Here is a 16,970-nt window from a genome sequence, read left to right as displayed (position 1 = left end):
AGCTCAGCGCATTTTTATTTCGTGCTACCACGTCCTGCCGCCTGCTGTGGCCCCATCAGTCAATACCAGATCCTGCTAATTCAACGCAAAGATTCTTTACTATGTTCCACAAGGACGTTTCAGTTCACAGTCGAATGCGCTGAAACTTCCAACCTAACAAATTCGATGATCCTCTAAAGCAGTCCGTGACTGAATTCCAAATTCAATGTGCCATTCCCTGAACGACTACTGTCCTCTATCAGTTTTACTTTTCTAAATGAAAGACTGAACCATTCATTATGGAGACATTTTAACAGTCTGATACCCCCAAGACAGACGCACCCATGTCACTAGGAACCAGCTCACCTCCATCAGGGATAATCTCCTTTTTTGCCTCTCAGTGCCTTGTGTGTTCCAGAGATTTTCATTATCGCAGAGTCCAGATGAAGTTTCTATTCCCCATGTACAGGGGTGAGAATGTGTTCAATGTCTCAGACCAGTTCCTGTCCCGACAACATCAGAGTCAATATTCTGGCCTCTGCTCGGTCCGACAGCTCACCCTTCTGCATTCTCCTCTGATTCCACTTCCCAAAGAGTTTCTCAAGATTCCCAAAGCTGGTGCCTGGATTGGTTTGGCTCCATAACATTTTTCCAACTGCCAATTGACAATATTTTCACAGTGAAGCTTCGGAAACCTCTGCTATGCACTATGTCCAGTGATGAGAAGTCCCGTTTGGTGGAGAGATTCCAGAGGCTGGTGAGTTTCACTTTGGAACAAAGACGGTTAAGTGGCAATTTCCTGCGGTTGTTTGTAATGATGGGAGAGGGATCGGTGGGGAATGAGCACTTTGACGAGCAGGAGGAAGTGTTGCCACTGACCCGAGTCAGAGAACAGTGGACAGGGATTAAAGGAATCTAATGAAAAGCAGCACTTCTGCTCAGGACGTTCAATAACAACTGCAGAAACCCGATGTGTCGAGCAGTGTATCTGGAAAGACAAAGAGAGATAATTTTTTAAAGGTGGAACATTCCTGATGAAGAACTCGAGTTCCAAAGTCTAATTCAATTACCGGCCTGGTTTGCAAAATAGGTTTTCTGAACTTTGAGCGAAATTTCGCCCAGCAGCAAGTCATTCATAGCGGAGTCAGCTGGATTCGGACCTACGCAGAGAAACCTGAATGGATTTTTAACCTATCACCTAAGCCACTCGGCCATGAGTACTGACTAAAAAGCAGAGTTGAACATTAACCAAATCAGCCATGATCTCATTGAAAGCTGTCGCTGACTTGATGGGCTCAATGCTTCCATCTCCTAACTCTGATGTCAATTGTAAGGTGCGAGACACCAATGTAAAAGAAGAAAAGCACAAAGTTACGAAAAGATATTTGCAGCCAAACTGAGTCAAAATTGTTGATTGAAAGGAAAATCAAACTTGGCAATTTGCTAGATCTCTTGGCGAACATGACCAGCAGAGGTAAGCAAGGGAGCTATTGACCTGGGTGTTCTTGGACCTGAAGCACAACAGAAATACGTCTCTTGGGTACTATTTTGGATGTATTTCTCAATGAGCTATCATGTTTTACATATGTTCCATCGGGAGTGACCTCACACAAGGAAGTAACCAGCGCTGCAGACAGTCATATAATCCATGTCCAAGTCCCGGAGTCAGAGACACTCAGTGCCCTGTGTGTACCTACAAGGAACAGCTGTGCATGGGGTTTACAGGGTAAATGAACTGCATGAATGCAGCTCGATGGTCGTCTGTCTGCTTCTCCTCTATAGTTTTCTGTGCAGTCCCTGCGTGCAATGTTGTCAACTATGTTTGTCCGGCACAAGATGGGCATTGGTCACTTGTCTCTGAGAGAGGCTGTTGGTTTATGTGTTGTCATAATTCCGAGTGTAAGGAGGAATCTGGTTGTCAGAAACTTACTTTAATAAATGGAAGCGTGCTTTTTAACTTGCCGTGTGGCATATCCTCGTTGCGAAGTTCGTGCACTGCGAATCACGTTGCGGGACAATGCAATTTTGGCAACGAATTTGTGTGGCAGTCACGGGTTGCCACGACCAGCTATCCCTAGTTGCAATACGGACAAATGGCAAGAACTACAAATTCGATGAGAGCAGCACACGTTTAATGTGACAGGACAAACAGAAGGCAGCCAGAAGATTTCTGGGTATAGGGCAATCACCCAAGGTACCTTTACATATGAAAATCTGTGCATCAGTAGAATCTGGGACCCAAGTAGTCTATGTTGGTTATTCATATTCTAGACAACTTGTGTTGTTCCCCGTTTACTCTGAAAGTGCATAGACATAGTTATTTCACCGATATTTTGAAAGAAGATCCTGCATTCAATCTGTTCGCCGTTTTTTGATGCTGTGCCGAAAAGGTGGGCAATTGCGATGTGAAACGTTGCTATACTTTCATTTTCTTCGTTACTGTCCTGGTGAGGGAGAAAGGTGATTGGCTTTCGCGATCATATGGGGGCACTGGCGCATTGATGGCCTAATTTAATCACGGATATAATTGGAAATGTTCACTTTGAATGGTTCGTTGTTGTTCTTTTGTTATATGATACTTGAGCACTTTCTGGGACTTGGCAATAAACTAAATCTCCAGTAGGTTTGGAATTGCCTCGCTGTTACTTGTGCGAGCGGTTCATGTCAGAGACGACTCACAGTGCCTCACAGACAGCACTTAAGCTTCAGTGTGTCTGATCATGGTACTGCCTTTTCAGTTTTAATTCTGTTCCACGTTAAGAGCTGTCAGTTTTTGGATTCGCTGGAGAGCAAAGTGGGTAATGCGATATGGGAGGTATTTTTCTTCAGCCATAATCTTTGATGGCGAACTTGGGAAAGTGTCAAGAAGAATGTTCATTGGAAGCAAATATCCGGAAAACCTTCATCTCTGAATCGGTTGGGCCCATCCATCCTCCAAACAAAATAGCCAAACTGGCTGACTGAGTAACAAACATCATGCGTTTTTTTGCAAATGGTGTATTCAAACCGTTGCCGGTGGCTGGAGCATCTCAGAGTTGTCGAGCATGGAAACAACTCCCGCCATCCAACTTGCCTTTGCTGAATAGATAACCGAAATTAATCCATACATATCTGCCAATATTTTTGCCTTATCTCTCCGAGGTCTTCCTGTCTATAAACCCATTCAGATGCCTTAGTAATGTTGTGAGTGCACCAGACTCAGCCACTAAATGTGGCAATTCAATTCACACAAACAAAAGTTCTGTGTGAAAAACATGTGTCCCTCACATCCCTTTTAAATGTTTCCTCTCTCGCATTAAACGTTTGCTATGTAGATTTGAACTCACGTGTCTTGTGAAAAAGTGCTCCCTGACTATTTACTTTGTCTGTTTTCCTTATGATTTTATAAGCTTCTGTGAGGCCATATCTAAGCACTGAAGCTCCTGGGAATCTGACGAAGCTTATTCAGTTTCGTTCTCATGTCCAAGCAGTGCAAACCTTGCAAATCCTTGTAAAGCTGAAACTTTATTGCTGGAACAGCACAGCAGGTCAGGCAGCATCTAGGGAACAGAAGATTCGACGTTTCGGGCACATGCCCTTCTTCAGGAATGAGCAGAGAGTGTTCAGCAGGAGAAGATAAAAGGTAGGGAGGAGGGACTTGGAGGAGGGGCGTTGGAAATGTGATAGGTGGAAAGAGGTCAAGGTGAGGGTGATAGGTCGGAGTAGGGTGGAGGCGGAGAGGTCAAGAAGAAGACTGCAGGTCAGGAAGGCGGTGCCGGGCTGGAGGGATTCGGCTGAGACAAGGTGGGGGGAGGGGGGATGAAGAAACTGGTGAAGTCCAAGTTCATCCCCTGTGGTTGGAGGGTTCCCAGTCGGAAGATAAGACGCTCCTCCTCCGACCGTCGCGTTGTTGTGGTTTGGCGGTGGATGAGTCCAATGACCTGCATATCCTCGGTGGAGTGGGAGGGGGAGTTGAAATGCTGTGCTACAGGGTGATTGGGTTGGTTCGTCCGGGTGGCCCAGAGGTGCTCTCTGAATCGCTCCGCAAGTAGGCGGCCTGTCTCCCCAATATAGAGGAGGCCACACCGGCTGCAGCGGATGCAGTAGATAATGTGGGTGGAGGTGCAGGTGAATCTGTGGCGGATATGGAAGTTTCCTTTGGGGCCTTGGAGAGAAGTGAGGGGGGAGGTGTGGGCGCAAGTGTTGCACCTCCTGCGGTTGCAAGGGAAGGTGCCGGGAGTGGAGGTTGGGTTGGTGGGGGGTATGGATCTGACAAGGGAGTCGCGGAGGGAGTGGTCTCTACGGAAAGCTGATAGAGGAGGGGAGGGAAATATATCCTTGGTGGTGGGGTCCGTATAATCTTTACTTTGTCTGTTTTCCTTATGATTTTATAAGCTTGTAAACCTTGTAAAGGTTTGCTAAACTTACACTTGCAAGAAGTGTGTTCAGCTGCAGCATTTGTTTGACCGCGTGGTCACTCTGGAGCTGCGGGTGGACTCACTGTGGAGCATCAGCAATTCTGGAGAGTTTTGTTGCCTCCCAGGTTCTCAGGCGACGGATGTCGCCCATCGGCTGAAGACCGTTCCAAAAGGGGATTGTAAACAGCCAGTTGTCTTGATGCATACAGGCACCAACGAAAAAAAAAAACGAGATGAGGACCTGCAGGGAGAATTCAGGGAGCTAGGAGAGAAATTAAAGAGGAGGACCTCAAAGAGGAGGACCTCAAAGGTAGTAGTCTCGGGATTACTGCCGGTGCCATGTGACTGCCAGCGTAGAAATGAATTAAAAAAAGGCACGATGAACACGTGACTTGAGGAATGGAGCTGCATGGCGGGTTTCTGATTTGTTGGATTTTGCGACCAGTTCTGGGGAATGTGGGACTATAAGAAAATTGACGATGTACATCTGAACCAGACGGGAACGAATGTCCTTTGGGTAGTTTTTGCTACAGCTGTTGGGGAGGTTTTATACTAATGTGGCAGGGGGCTGGGAACCACAAGAGTAAACAAGTCAGCAGTGAGATGGAAACTGGAAACGCTAAGAATCAGGAAGATAACATTAATAATGGAAAGAGTAGACAGAGAGCAGATGAATGCAAAAGAACTGGTGGCCTGAAATGCATCTACTTTAATGCATGGAGTATAGATAGATGAACTTTGGGTTTAGGTTGGTGCCTGGGAATATGACGTTATTGCGGTCACAGATATTTATTTGAAGGAAGGGCATGGTTGGCAACCAAATGTTCTCGGATATATTTGCTTCAGAAGGGACAGGGAGGTAAAAAAGGGGAAGGAGTTGCATTGCTGGTCAGGGATGATTTCATGGCTGTGTGAAAGGAGGACACCATGTCGGGCTTGGGTCGTGAGACACTATGGATGGAGCAGTGAAATAAGAAGGGTGAGGTTAGATTTTTGAGGCTGTATTACAGTGAGCGTGAGGTGTAAGAAAAAAATAGTTAAACAGACCATGGAAAGACGTAGAGGCAATAATTTAGTGTTGACTGAAGATTTCCGTTTTCCCAACATTGACCAGGATACTCTTAGCGTCAGAGGTCTGGATGGTATACCATTTGTAAGAAGCCTCCAGGTGAGTTTTCTGGAGCGGTATATCAATAGTCCGACGATGGAATAGGCCATATTGGAACTGATATTGGGGAATAAGCCAGGGCTGGTGATAGCAGACGTCGTGGGTGATTTCTTTGGGAAGTGTCCAATATTCTGTAAGTTTTAGAATACTCGTTTACAAAGATGAGAGTGGTCCTGAGGAAACAGTACTAAACTGGGCCAAAGCTAATTATATCAAAATAATGTAGGAGGTCGGAAATGTGGATTGGACACAGCTATTTGTAGGAAAGACCACAGTTCATATGTGGCAGGCTTTCAAACATAGGTTAAATATAGTGCAGGATAGGCATATCCCGTTGAAGGCAAAGGATGTGAAAGGCAATATTCGTGAACTGTTGATGACAGGACAATTGTACGACTCGCCAAGAGGAAAAGGGAAGCATACACAACGCCCCGGCAGCTCTGAACATAATGGTCCCTGGAGGAACATGAGAAGAGTAGGACAAGTCTTAAACGAGGAATGAAGGGGGTTAAAAGGGGTCATGAAACAACTTCACGCTAGCACAATTGAGGAGAATCCCAAAGCCTATTATTCATATATAAGAAGCAAACGGGTAACCAGAGAAAGGATTGGTCCACTAAAGGAAAATGAAGGAAGGCTGGATGTCGAATCTGAGAGAGTGGGTATGATTCTGAATGATTATTTTGCATCAGTGTTCACTGAGAAGAGGAGCATGATGAATTTTGAGTCTAGAGTAAGACATTTGATTTATCTGGATCATGTTGACATAAGTAGGGAAGCTGTGTTGGGCAGGCTAGTGGTAATTAATGTGGACAAATCCTCAGGAACGGATGGGATCTATCCCTGGTTCCTCAGAGAGGTGAGAGAGGAAATAGCTGGGGCCCTGACAGATATCTTCGTGGCATCCTTCAGCACAGGTGAGGTTCTGGCCGACTGGAACGTTACTCATATTGTCCCCTGTACAAGAAGGGCAGTGGGGATATTATGGATAACTACAGAACAAGTCGCCTAACATCAGCGTTGGGAAAGTTGCTGGAGAAGGTACTGAGGGATAGGATCTATTTATATTTATAAAATAATGTGCATATCAGTGAGAGGCACAGAGTTTTTCGGGGAAGTGCCCAAGTTGATAGATGAAGGAAAGGCTGTTGATGACATATACATGCACTACAGTAAGGAGTTAGATAAGGTTCCCCCTGGTAACCAAATACAGAACGTAAAGTAACATGGTGTGCAGGGTGTTCGATACAGGTGGATAAAGAATTAGTTGAGCAATAGGAGAGAGAGAATGGCAGTTGAATGGAGTTTCTGGAAATGGAGAAAGATGACCAGTAGTGCTCCACAGGTGTCAGTGTTGTGGTCACTGTTGTTTGTGATATACATAAATGAAGAAGGGCTTATGCCCGAAACGTCGATTCTCCTGTTCCCTGGATGCTGCCTGACCTGCTGCGCTTTTCCAGCAACACATTTCCAGCTCTGATCTCCAGCATCTGCAGACCTCACTTTCTCCCCATATACATAAATGACCTGGAAGAGAGCACTGTTAGAATGATCAGAAAGTTTGCAGATGACACGAAGAACTCAGGACTAGCAGAAAGTATAAGTGACTGTTAAAGAATACAGGAGGATATAGATATACTGGAAAGTTGGGCGGAAAAGTGGCAGCTGGAGTTCAAAACAGACAACTGTGAGGTGACGCATTTTGGTCAGTCTAATTCTAGATGTGGATATACAATGAACGGAAGAGCTTTGGGAAAAAAAAAGTTGATGGACAGAGAGATCTGTGAGTGAAGGTCCATTATACACTGAAGGATGCTGCACTAGTGGATAGAGTAGTCAAGCAGGCATATAGTATGCTTGGCTTCACTGGATGGGGTATTGAATAAAATGGCTGGCAAGTCATGTTAAAATTGAACAATACATTGGTCTGGCCACACTTAGAATACTGTGCAAATTTCTGGTCGCCACATTACCAAAAGGATGTGGACGCTTTGGAGAGGGCACGGAAAAGGTTTAAGTGGATGTTGCCTCGTATGGAAGGTGCAATCTAGGAAGAGAGGTTGAGTAGGTTAGGTTTGTTTTCATTAGAAACAAGGAGTTTGACGGGGAGCTTTTTGTGGCTTACAAAATCATGAAGGGTACAGGCAGGGTAGATAGAGAAAAGTTTTATTTCCCAGTTGAAGGATTAAATGCCGACAGGTCACGCGTTCAAGGTGAGAGGTGAAAAGTTTAAGAGCGATACACGCGGCAACTACTTGACACAGCGGGTGGTGGGTGTCTGGAACGCGTTCCCAGCAGAGACGGGAGAGGGCATCACGGTAGATACATTTAAGATACATCTGGACAGATCGTTGAGGATGTGGGGAGCAGAGGGATACAGATGCTTAGGAATTGGGTGACCAGTTTAAACAGTAGATTTGGATCGGCTCAGGCTTGAATGGATGAAGGGCCTGTTCCTTGTCTGTACATTTTCTTTCGTCTTTCTTCTTAAATTACACCAATTTCATTACATAATCTGCGAGGTCTAAGTGCCTGAACTGAATCGATTCTGAAACACTAGTCATAACAAATCTGAGCGTTGACTTTTGTGTGGTAGCGTGGTCGAGCAGTCTAATATGCTGGGTTTTAAGCTTCAGTTTCTTTCGAATCGTGGCTTCAAATACCAGCATCGTAAGTGAGCTACTATGTGGAGATGTATGTGAGCGAACTGCGCATGTGTGGATGCCTTTTAATTTGAGTATTTGCAGCTCCTCAGTGTGCTTACCCTCTCGGTGATAAAATCAGCGACCGTCTCTGAAAACAACGCAAGTTCCTGCTGTCCGACGTAACCTCATATCCCGTCGATGACATTGCTTTTGGATATCTGCGTTGCCAGTTTCTAAATCTCAAATGGTCAGCGCAGTTGGCTGAAATGTTGGTGGTACGAGCACACCCAGGGAATAAGCCTCAAATATGTCAGCACAAGCATTTACCCCGACCATGTATTGACATTGTAACTGGGAAAACTCATCCATGATTCACCCCAAGTCTGCAGGGAGTGAGACGTTTACACGCAGCAGAATACGACATCACTTTCTCCAAGCACCCGATGCCAACAGAAAGCGGAGACTGCAGCTTCAATCAGCGACTTTCTGCCAAGCCATGGGAAACAACTCGTGGAAACTCCTTCCTTCGTAACAGCTCTTCCCGTGTGAAAGGAGCAAAACTTTCACTTTAAATTGGAAAGGGCTTCAGGACATTAGAATGTTGCTCCAGTTCTTGGAACATGTTATAAATAAAACTCCTGACTTGTAAATAAGAAGTGGTAAAGGTTTTAGGTAGAAAGAACAAAGAAAGTGTTGATTGAGACGACTCTGTCTCGTCAGCAGATGGGAAATGCCCAACACTGTAAACGGGAATGATTGGGTTTCCTTAGGTAATTTCCCGACTGATTGACTGTCTGTCAGAGTGATTGGAAATCACATCAGCGACATAAAGGTGAGGATAAAAATATGAAGATAATAAGGTTGAACCTTAAATCCCGGGACAACTGCTGAATAGATTGTAATGCTTTGAAGGAATAACTGAAATGAAAGGTGTGAATGATATTTTTGTGATGAGGAGGAATGGACTGGATCCGAACAAATTGCTGATGAATTATGCTCGCAATGTAATAGCAAACTAATCCACATTGCACCGTGCTAGGTTAGCTCAGTCGGTGCAGTGTGAGATGCTTAATCTGAGGGTGGTGGGTGCAAGCCTCACAATGGGCGCTTTCACTGCTTAATACAATTCCGGCTCTTCGTTCCACGTGCAGTATTGCAACCCTTCTCAGGGGAATGTTCTTGCTGCTTTCATTGTCCGCCTGTTTTTGATCACACGTCGGTTTCTGAGTGAACACTGTTTCCATTTACTGGAGGCGCCAGAGACAACTTTATAAGTACAGCCGAAAATACAATGAATGATGTCCGTTTCAAAACGTGAGGTTCCAAACCAACCGTGCACCACCCAAAGTGTTCAAAGGCACGGAAAGCGAATGGCCACTTGCTAGGGGTCTGACAGAGACGGATCAATGTCACATGGGCCCTGAACCAATTTTCAGTGATTCAGATTGTTCTGATGGAAACCGAAGGGTACTCTCCCTCAACGTTTTGCAATTGTTCTTCTTGTGTTTAACGTAATGAACAGTATATTGTCAGTAACGAGGGTGGAGGTGCGGCAGGATCGTGAGGTTTCAGTGTGGGACATAGGCACAGTAAGTCAAATATCCCCAGAGCACGGGAGAACTGTTTGGTCCAGGATCACTGCCATCTTCTGTTTCTAAACCAACAAATGAAATTAATGGAAAATCTCAGCAGGTCTGGTAGCATCGTGGCAATATAAATCGATTTAAGACTTCGGGACTAGAGACACTTCTTTTCCATGTCTATCTCCACCTGCTTTCGCACACTTTTCCTTTTTATTGAATGTCTCCTGACTTCCAACTTTATGTCAGCTTCTCTTTTATTACTTCCTCTCCAACCATTTTCGCAGTCTCCAATTTTGCATCCATCTTTCACATTTCCCAGGACATCGAACTGAACAAATAACTCTGTTTCTATTTCCTTAGATAGCAGATGGCCTGAGACTGGAAGGCAGTGTCGCTCCGAAAACTCATCCATGATTCACCCCGAGTCCACAGAGAGCAAGACGTTTACACGGAGCAGAATACGACACCACGTTCTCCAATCCCCCGATGCCAACTGAAAGCGGCCACTGCAGCTTCAATCAGGGCTTTCTGCCAAACCCTGGGACACAGTTCGTGGAAACTCATCCCGTGGGAAAGGAACAAAACTTCCATTTTAAATTGGAAACGGCTTCAGGAGATTGGTAGGTTGTTCCTGTTCTTTGAACGTCTGATAAACAAAACTGCTGTCTTGAAAATAAGAAGTGGTACACGTTTTAGGCAGGAAGAACAAAGAAAATGATGATTGTGAGGACTCTGTCTTGTCAGTAGATGGGAAATTGCCAATACTGTAAACAGAAATGGTTGGGTTTCCTAAGGTAATTTTTCAACTGATTTACTGTCTGCCAGAGTGACTGGAAATCACTTCATATGAAAATATTCAGGTTTAATCTTAAATGCCGGGACAAGTGTTAAATAGATTGTAGTGTTTTGACGAAGTAACAAAAGTGAAAGATGTGAATTATGTTATTTGTGATTGGGAGGAATGAGCTGGATCTTTGCAAATTGCTGTGTCAGGTGAATTATGCTCAGAATGAAATAGCAAACTAATTCATCGTGTGCCAAAGCTGGATATCTCAGTTCGGCGCAATGTGAGTTGTTTAATCAGAAAGGCGTGCGTCCAAGCCCCATAATAGTCGTTTTCACTGTCTCATAGAGTTCCAGCTCTTCGTTCCACATGCGGAATTGTAAGCCAACGCTGGTGGAGCATTCTTGTTGTTTTCGCTGACACATATGTCCTCCTGCTTTGATCATATGTCGGTTTCAGAGTGGAAACTGACTGCACTTTACTGGAAGCGCCAGAGACAACTTTATCAGTGCAGCTGAAAATACAATGAATGATGTCCATTTCAAAACGTGAGATTCCATTACATCCGTGCACCAACCAAAGTGTTCAAAGACACAGAACGCGAATGGCCATTTGTTAGTGGTCTGACAGAGACGGCTTAATGTCTCATGGGTCCTGAACAAAAATTAACTGATTCAGAAGGTGCTGATGGAACGGAACGGAGTTCTCCCTGAACGTTTTGCAGTTGTTCTTGTTGTGTGCTCATGTAAGTTTATGTAATGAACAGTTTAGTGCCAGTAACGAGGATGGGGGTGGGAAAGGATTCTGAGGTTTCAGTGTGGGACAGACGTGATCTGATCGAGCGGGTAAGTCAAATATTCCCAGAACATGGGAGAGCTGATTGGTCCAGGATCACTCCCATCTTCTTTTTCAGAATCAACAAATGAAATTGCTCGAAAAGCTCAGCTGGTCCGGTCGCATCTTGAAAATGAAAACCGAATGAGATTCCGGGACTGGTGACACTTCTTTTTCCATCTCCATGTCCCTCTGCCTTTCTGCAAACTTCCTTTTTATTGAATATGTCCTGACTTCAAACTTTATATTCAGCTTCACTTTTATTGCTTCCTCTCCAACCATTTTCCCAGTCTCTAAAATTGTATCATGCTTGTTCTATCTCTCACTTTGCCAGGGACTTCCAACTGAACAAATAACTCTGTTTCTATTTCCTTAGATACCAGATGGCCAGAGATTGGAAGACATAGGAGGACGGTTAGCGCTTTCAGAATATCTAGTCTGCTCCGCCATTCGATTCTGCCTTATATCATTCTTAACCCCATTCTCCAGTCCTCTCCCTGAACACTTACTCCCCAGTCTTAGGATCCAGTCTTTTTCCCAGTCTTTTTGGGTCCTAATCCGTCCCAAAGCCCTCCACATGTCTTGGCAGCTGTTACACCGTGTCTACGTGTCATCAATCTCAGTTTCAGTGATTCTCGGCAAACACGAACTGTTCTGAGCAGCTCGATCGGGTCTCTGGCCCCACTGTGATCCTGCGGGGGAGCAGTAATCATCTTCATCTCCTACGGAAAGGATCGACGCTTCAAAAAAAATCGTACAGAAAGAAAGATAGGCTTGTGTGTCAAGATATGTGGAGGTAATTGCTTTCTGACCTGGTCAGTAAACCTTACTCTGTATATCCCCGCACATTCTAGCTGTTGTGGTGAAAGGGAATACAAGTGCAATTTATTGCCATCTACGCTTTTATTCGATATGCATTCTTCCTTGTTTTGAATATGCAGGGATATTTCCAGCACTGATGGTCACCATTTCTAAGAGTGCATGCCGCGGGCCCTGATCTTTTCTGGAGAGTAGCAGTATCAGTCTGTGCGAAAGTGGCCCAGTTCAAAGCTTAGAAGAAACATTGTTGTTCCCTCTTTCCGGACGACAGTCTTTCATATCATGATCGATGGGGATTTATTGCATTCTCATCAGCAAACCTTGTTTTGTATTTACTCGCCCAATACTACTGTAGCGGTGAAAAGAATATAATTCCGAATACCTGCTGCCTGAATTTCATTTTCAAATTTCTATTCGCAGTGGTCCTTCATATGTGGCGATGTCTATATCACTGCTGGCCATTCTGTTTAAGAGTGCCGTTACATATGTTCCTCTGTCTTGGCGCGGCAGGAAAAATTGTCTGCACCTTTACAGCCAATATTTCCTGGATATTTCAACATGGTATTCTTTATTCTTTCAATCATGTCCTCTTTAAGGACACAGTTACCGGGCACTGATCCTTTCTGTAACAACAGTACCGCATTTGTTCGACATGCGAAGGTGGCCTGGATCAGTAACAAGGAGAGCATTCATTTCCTTCTGTCACAGTGAACAATGGATTCATGATGTTAGTCTCTGTCAAATGCATCCGAAAATGTGCTGTGAAAGCTTCATTTGAACGCTGCCTGGCGTTTCTCAACGTGTGTCAACCAAAACCAGAAATCCTCAATCATAGTTTGGAGCAGTTCACATATTCGAGTTTCGAAGCAGCAGGCACGGATACAGTTCATTCAGTCAACAACAGGAATGAACAGATTTACAGGCACAGATGAACTATCGACTCTTGTTCTCATACTGTTACTAATATTACCGTGTGACCTGAAGTCTAAGCCATGTTGTAACTGAAAATGAGGAAATCACAGACAGGCTGCCGAATGACAGTATGTATTTTGTTTTCTTGTTCTCTCAGAGTTCCAGGAAAGTATGACAGCGAGGGAGAGGAATGCAAGTCAAGTACAGCTCTGGTGAAACACCTTCTGTCGGATTCAGTCATCAACAAGAAACGTGAATGCAACTAAAGTGGGAAACCTTTTCACAACTCGAACAAAGAGCAATCACGAACAGCGACCACCTCTTTGACATCTCAGATCGCCTTTGACCTTCCCTGAATATATATAGAAACTAATTTTTGTACACCTCAAAGTGAGAACTGTTTGATTTACCGACAATAAGTGAGTCACATGTCGTTGATTCCCACATAGGTTTCCAACTCAGCTTGCAGCCAGGTGGCAGTTACTCATGGCTCTGCTGGATAATGCACTATTATGGAGAAATAAAAGGAAAGTTGGAACTGTTATTGGCTCCGGGTTTCGAATAATCTTGCTACGTGTTCTGCCATTCACGGATTCCAGTGCTAAATCAGTTTTTCAGTTCATCTGAGCAGCAGGAGAGTCGGCGTTTCCGGCAGGAGCAGAATTCATCATCTCCAGTGATCACTTTATCTGAGGAGAGAAAATGAACAAAGTTTCACACAGCGACTAATCGGAATTGCATTCCGTTTCAGCATGGCAGCAGATATGGGCTAGCAAATTCAAAGCCAGATTTGCTGATGAGAACAACAAGCACGACCGCTCAGATAGAGCAATTCCTTCCCACCGCTTATTCTGCAGAACTGCTGCAGTTGCTGTGAGTATGCTGCAGGGTATCATCAGGTACATGCTCTTGGGTTTCCGGTTTTGGCCTGTGTGCTCGCGTGGCTGAGCAACCTGAGACTCTGATTTCAGATTCCACTTCTTAAGAAGGCTTGTGTTTGCATCCCTGCGCGGCCACGTGTGCTAATGGACTAAGCTGGCAACGTATTGCAGGGATGAGTTTTGTTAAAGTTGAACAGAAAAAAAAGCAGTCATTTCTTCTAAGCCGGTTGTGATGTGGCACAGCAGAAAACAACCAACATGTCAGTGCCCATGTTTTCCCCTTCTGCTATAGTTATCACATTCTGCACCAGCTCGAAAGGCCACCAGCAGAATATGCGACTCAAAAACAGGCTGCGCCAATCTTTCATATTCCAGACAATTTGCATTTTTCACCGTTTCTCTGAAAGTGAATGTTAATGTGAAATTAGGTTCGACATTGGATCTGCTCGCAGTTTTCTGTTGTTGTTGCGAAAATGAGGAAAATTGCGATATGAAACTTGATCCTTTTCCCTAATTTCCTTAATTTCTGTCCTGATGAGAGAGGCTGGTGATTGGTCCTCTCGATCCGATGGAGACATCAGCCCAATTGTTAACCTCATCTAATCGAGACTGTAATTGGTAATCTTCACTTTTCATGGTTCATTGTTAGTCAGGTCTGATTCATGTTACTTGAGCATTTTCCTGGAAGGATTGGTGCACTAAGGCGCCACTACGTTGAAAGCACCATTTGGAATTGCCTCGCTGCAATTTGTGTGAGCAGCTCATGACTCAGACGACTCGCTCTGCCTCACAGACAGCATTCATGAGTCCGTGTGTCTGAAAATATGTTCTCTTTGTCAGTTCTGCTTCTGTTCATGAGTTGTCAGTTTTTGGTTTCGCTGGAGAGTTGCGCGGGCAACATGATTTGTGAGGTATTTTCTGCAGCCAAAATCTCCCACTGAGAAGTTGGGAATGTGTCAAGAAGAATGGTCATTGGCAGCCTAATACCAGAAAAAAATGATTCGTTGCTGGTTTTAACCGAAGCAGCCTATGGGAGGTATCTCAAATGGGAGAGTACTCGCTTTGCATGTGAGAGATTGCGGGGTGGCTAGCTGCGTTCTCCATCCCATTTTAGGGCGGCACCGTGGCTCAGTGGTTTGCCTCACAGCACCAGTGTTCCACGTTTGATTCCTGTGCGTAGTTTGCACATTCTCCCTGCGTCTGCGTGAGTTTCTTCCCACACTCAAAAGATGTGCGGGACAGGTGAATTTGACATGCTAATTTGCCCATAATGATCGGTGCATTAGTTCGAGGGAAATTGGTCTGGGTGGGTGAGTCTTTGGAGGGTCGGTGTGGACTAGTTGCGCTGAAGTGCCTGTTTCCATACTGTAGGGAATCTAATCTAACCATCTTCCAGAAAGCCAGCTCAACACACTGACCAAGTGATGAGTGCCTATTCAAACTGGTGATCGCCACTGCAGCATCTCAGAGGGGCTGAGCCCGTAAACAACTGCTGTATTTGCCAAATTTTCAAGTTTATTCTTTTTCAACTTTCTTGTCTGTATACAGATCAATATGCCTTTGAAATGTTGAGAGTATACCAGACCCCACCACTAAATGTGACAACTCATTCCAAACACGCAAGTCTTTCTGTATGAAAAACACAATGTACTTCAGATCCTTTTTAAATTTTACCACTTTCCCCTTAAAACAGTGTTCCCTTGTTTTGAACTTGCCTGTCTTGGGAAGAAATGTTCATTGACCAATTACTCTCCCGTCTCCTTCATATTGATTTAAACCTCTGTAAGCCCATCCCTCAGCCCTCAAGCTCCAGGGAAAATTTTCACATCCTATTCAGCTTTATGCTACAGTCCAAACATTGCATGCCTTGCAACATCCTCAAAAATCTTATCGAACTTACGCCAAGTTCGCCATTGAAAGTGCGTGTGGGTAAGTGCCTGAAGTGAGGCGATTCTGAAACACTAATCTTGAAAAACGTGGTTGCGGGGGTTTGTGTGGCAGCGTGGCAGAGATGTCGAAGGAGCTGTCTTTAAACTATAACCTCGATCCAGTCATTGATTTGAATTCCCACCACAACCAGAACCACAGGTGAAGTCGGGAACTCTGTTTTTCATGAAAGACCTATAAACATTGAGATGTCAGGATTTGATCCCATATTCGGCTGTTTTTTCACAGGAACTTGCACTAACTAAGGCTGAGGGAGTGCCCAAGCTCAACGATTCAAAACTATGCGTGCATTTACTTGACTATTCGAACACAGGAACTCGGACTCATTTTTTGTGTGTTTCACAGTTACTCGATGTAAATTTAAAACAGCCTCTGGTTATGCAGAAGAGTTCAAAGCTGGATATTCTCCACTGAAAATGCACAGGAAGAGGCAATCTCTTATTACTTTTGTTGTAAACTGATAACTTATACTGTTTAAACTGACAGAATAACGCGGATCCATCCATCCTCTTGGGCACCTTTAACCGCGTTAATATCAGCAAAGGTAAACTCACACTAAGAGGAATGGGCTCATTGCGGTGAATTGTTAAGGAGTAGTGTGTGAGTCAGAGTGAATAGTGGTCAGTAAATACTGACACTGACATTGAACGTTGCAACACCAGCTCCTCACTCACTTGCTGTCTCATGCCTCCCAGTCATCATTGCCTTTCACATTTTCCTCTCGGCCGTTCCACTTCTCAACTTATTCCCGACAGCTTGCAAGTGTTCCCTTAGAAACTGCAGCTTTAGGAAACGTATTACTGGGATAAAGTCATTGCTCAATGTGATGGGATGCACCGTCAATCACCAATTACTCGAGAGATTGAGATTATGAGTTACTCCGCATAACCCTGGATGTCCTCAGTTGCGGGGTACAGGCATAATGCCATGAGGCAAGGGTTTCGACGTCGTGACATTGAAGGAACAGAGAAATATTTTCAACTGAGAAACGCGAGAACCTTGGAGGGGTAATTGCTGTGAT

The 16,970-nt window shown here is 44.5% G+C and overlaps 1 long non-coding RNA gene across 1 annotated transcript; it reads left to right on the top strand.

Annotated features, from left to right (window-relative positions):
- Positions 1-1,315: 1,315 nt before the first annotated feature.
- LOC148146060 (uncharacterized) lies at positions 1,316-13,581 on the top strand. The gene is made up of 3 exons (XR_015761028.1): positions 1,316-1,453; positions 10,133-10,392; positions 13,279-13,581. It is a non-coding gene; the product is annotated as an uncharacterized LOC148146060 (long non-coding RNA).
- The last annotated feature ends 3,389 nt before the right edge of the window (positions 13,582-16,970 follow it).

Source organism: Chiloscyllium plagiosum, unplaced genomic scaffold (assembly GCF_037043375.1).
Source record: "Chiloscyllium plagiosum isolate Xiang-an unplaced genomic scaffold, Cpla_swu_hap1 HiC_scaffold_22, whole genome shotgun sequence".
Lineage (NCBI taxonomy): Eukaryota > Metazoa > Chordata > Chondrichthyes > Orectolobiformes > Hemiscylliidae > Chiloscyllium > Chiloscyllium plagiosum.
This window is presented reverse-complemented; position numbering and strand designations above follow the sequence as displayed.